The sequence below is a fragment of the Wasmannia auropunctata genome, unplaced genomic scaffold (genome assembly GCF_000956235.1).
Source record: "Wasmannia auropunctata unplaced genomic scaffold, wasmannia.A_1.0 LD336103.1, whole genome shotgun sequence".
Lineage (NCBI taxonomy): Eukaryota > Metazoa > Arthropoda > Insecta > Hymenoptera > Formicidae > Wasmannia > Wasmannia auropunctata.
In genome coordinates, this window is record NW_012026787.1 from 405,828 (window position 1) to 409,144 (window position 3,317).

At 30.4% G+C, this 3,317-nt stretch overlaps 1 protein-coding gene across 1 annotated transcript in view; it reads right to left on the reverse strand.

Moving 5' to 3' along the window:
- The window catches only part of LOC105457793, a 19,453-nt gene that overhangs the window by 877 nt on the left and 15,259 nt on the right, over nucleotides 1-3,317 (reverse strand). The window lies entirely within an intron of this gene.

Sequence of the window (3,317 nt, forward strand, 5' to 3'; positions counted from 1 at the left end):
CGCTAAACGTCAAGTAAACATTGTACAAACTCTCAAAAACGCTGTATACAAACGCCTTTTAAACGTTGCAGTGTTGCAATTTCCGCTCTATGCACTTTCTACTGACTATTTCAAAATTCTTAACAAACTTCTGCAAACGCTTACGTAAACGCCAAAAAAACGCTTACAAAACTTCTCATTTTCGCCAGGGTATAGGACTACTTCCCCCATTCAGTGAAACAATGAGAGTTTCCCGCCAATGAAACTAGGACCAGCGGGGTTAGGCGTTTGCGGCTACGAGTGGGGGTAGCAAGATAGGAAGTAGCGACATCTTGTTGCATTCTACCTCCCGTCCTACCTCCCTCCCTTCACCCGCACACGCCGCACTCCCGCTGGCCCCCGTTCATTGATCGGGAAATCTTCCTGCCTATCTACTATTGTTATTTTTTAAATCATACTTTGAAAATTGTTTTAATAATTCTTTAGAAGACTCCCATTTATAACACTCTTCATTGTTGAAAGTTTCTTTGGCATGCAAAAGAGAATCACAAGTTTGTATATGCAACCTATTTCTAATTTTAGTTTTTATTAGATTAACAATAAGACTAGGAAAAATATGCTCTGTTGTTGCACTATTACGAGGTAGAGACAATATTGCTGTAGCAAATTTAAATAATCTTGGGAAAACAATTTCACTTCCTACTTCTAATAAACCTACTTCTATCCCAAATTGTTCAGGTTCCTCGAAATGTAACAATTTTTCTTTATATTCTGGCAATAATCGCTACTCTAAATTAAGGGCTTTCAAATCATTTAATGTAACACAATTAGGAAATTTGTTAATGAGAGAAACAATTGATGTATAATTTCCACTTAAAATTTTCCATTTAAATTTTTTGTATCAAACATTTCTATTAATTTTAGTGTTATATTTTCAAAATCAAATCTTTTTTTAATTTCTTGCGACACAGTTGTAAGAAAATCTAAAGCCCTAACTTTAAAAGAATGAAGGTCTGTGGAGTTTACGGTTGTATATAATACTTCAGTTTTTGCTCCAAAGTACATTTTATCTATCTCTAAATATTCACTAGCATAGGCAGAATCTAGAAAAGTTAAGGGAGTATTATTGATATAATCATTCTTAAAATAGCATTTTAGAATTACAATATAATATTTTTCGATTGAAGTTAATAATTGAGTAATTAGAGATTTCCTGCGTTGTAATAATTAATATTAATTTTATTAATGATTTCTAAAATAAAGGAAAGAAAACTGTAACAAATTTTATAAATAGAATTTCTTAGAGCATTGAGAATTGTCTTTGCTGATTGCAAATTGTTCTTAAGAGCTGCGCGTCTGAAAAATAATTCCAATGCAGTCCATTGTTCTAAAATTCGATTGACAACAGTTTCAATTGACAGCTATCTAGTTTGACTGGGTTTTAAAATTTTGTGTGGCTTTAAATTTACAAAAGCTTGAAATTTAGGGAATTTATTGAAACGCTTAGAACTATTTTTAAAATAGCTGTAAATGTCTCTTGCTAAATTTTCCATAGCTGATGGTAGCTTTAGGCAGGCAGTTAAAGAACATAAGTGCACAGAATGGCAGACACAAATACTACAATATTTATACACTATTTATATACAATACAATATTTATATACACAAATAATACAAATAAATTAGGAATTTTGCTTTTGAATCGGGCTTGTACTCCATTGGAATTACCCATCATGACAGTACAATTGTGCACAGCGGCAAATTCTATAACATGAAATTTATTTATAAAAATTAATAAGATATAATATTAATAAGAATTGCTTAAAATAAATATTCATTTATATATATCAATCATATTTTCAAAGGGTATTTCATTTGCTTCAAAGAAAAACGTTATAAAATTGTAAAGATCTTCTGCTTTGGAAGACTATATTTCCAATAAAGTCAAAAACCTATCCCTAGTAGTTGATTTTATTATATTAAAATATCGAACAACTACAGCTAAACTTTTACAACAGAAATATAGGTTGTCTTATTAATTATTAGTGAAAACTTCGTTCCTTTTAAAATATTGCATATTTCTTTCATACTACAAGGTGCCACATGTTTGTTCAAGATTTGTGTGCCCTTTGTTCTGCTACATTTAAATTCTTTAACAATATTTGAATTGGGGCACATACTTTGAATTATCTTTCGCAAATGCTCTAGTTTTCTAAATGATAAATTATGCTCACTAATAAACATACACATTTTCAGTTCAGCTACTTGAACGGCTGTATTTTTCGAATATAATTTTTTCAAATTTGTGATTGGCACTTTAGATTGGCATATTTCTTTTTTCCTGTGTATATTACTTTGTGCATGTCTTTCTAAATGAGTTATTTCGCTCATTAAAGTTTTATTGCACAAAGTGCAGTAAGAACTTCCTTTTATGTTTTGAAGCCAAGCCCACTTCTGTTTTCATTCAATTTTAAATTTTTGGCTATATATCTTTTTCTTTGGTTTTAATGTACTTTCTTCTACCATCTCAATATCATTTTCGCTTTCATTACTGTCCATATCAATATTACAAATTGTATCAAGACTACAATTATTGTTAACCCTAGATTACCATACGTGGGTAAAATTTACCCGGACCATTTTTGAAGTGCGTGCCATTCCGACAAGATGGAAGAAGTGGGGTCGCAATGTGGGGGGGGGGAACTTACAAGTGTCCTCTACAACCTTCCATCATATGCCACGTCATTCCACTTGGTACCATGCTATTCCAGTCACGCGTAAAGTTCGACAATCGATCTAGTTTATTCGGTCAAATAAATGTTTTTTAAAGTGAAGCCATATGAGGTATTTTTCTTTTAAAAATACTACTTATGTTCTTTTAAAAACTATGCTTTACTTTTTTTTATTCGCCTCTGAAAAAAACTGCGATGTAAAAGAAAAATCAGTTTTTTTCGGAAAAGATATAAAAGCTGCTTTACATTTTTGCAAATTGTTCATGTCTTTAAGATCTTTGAGTGTTACTATCCATCCGTGGAAAAGACATTAAAAATGTAAAAAAAACCGCCAAGTATATTTTTTAACGTTTTTACCTAAAAAAGAAATTGTATCAAATTGAAAAAAATGAGACCTTTGTATCATCTTAAATATATAATACGATCTCGAAAAAAAGACTACTGTCAAATTACAAAAAAACTTAAGTGGCATTATCTTCAATAACAATCACGCAAAATCATTTTGTAATTAATATACCTCGAAAAAAACTATTGTATCAAATTAAACAAACAAAATTCAAGTTGTATTATCTCTAACATATACATATTTTTAAAAAAATTTAATTTG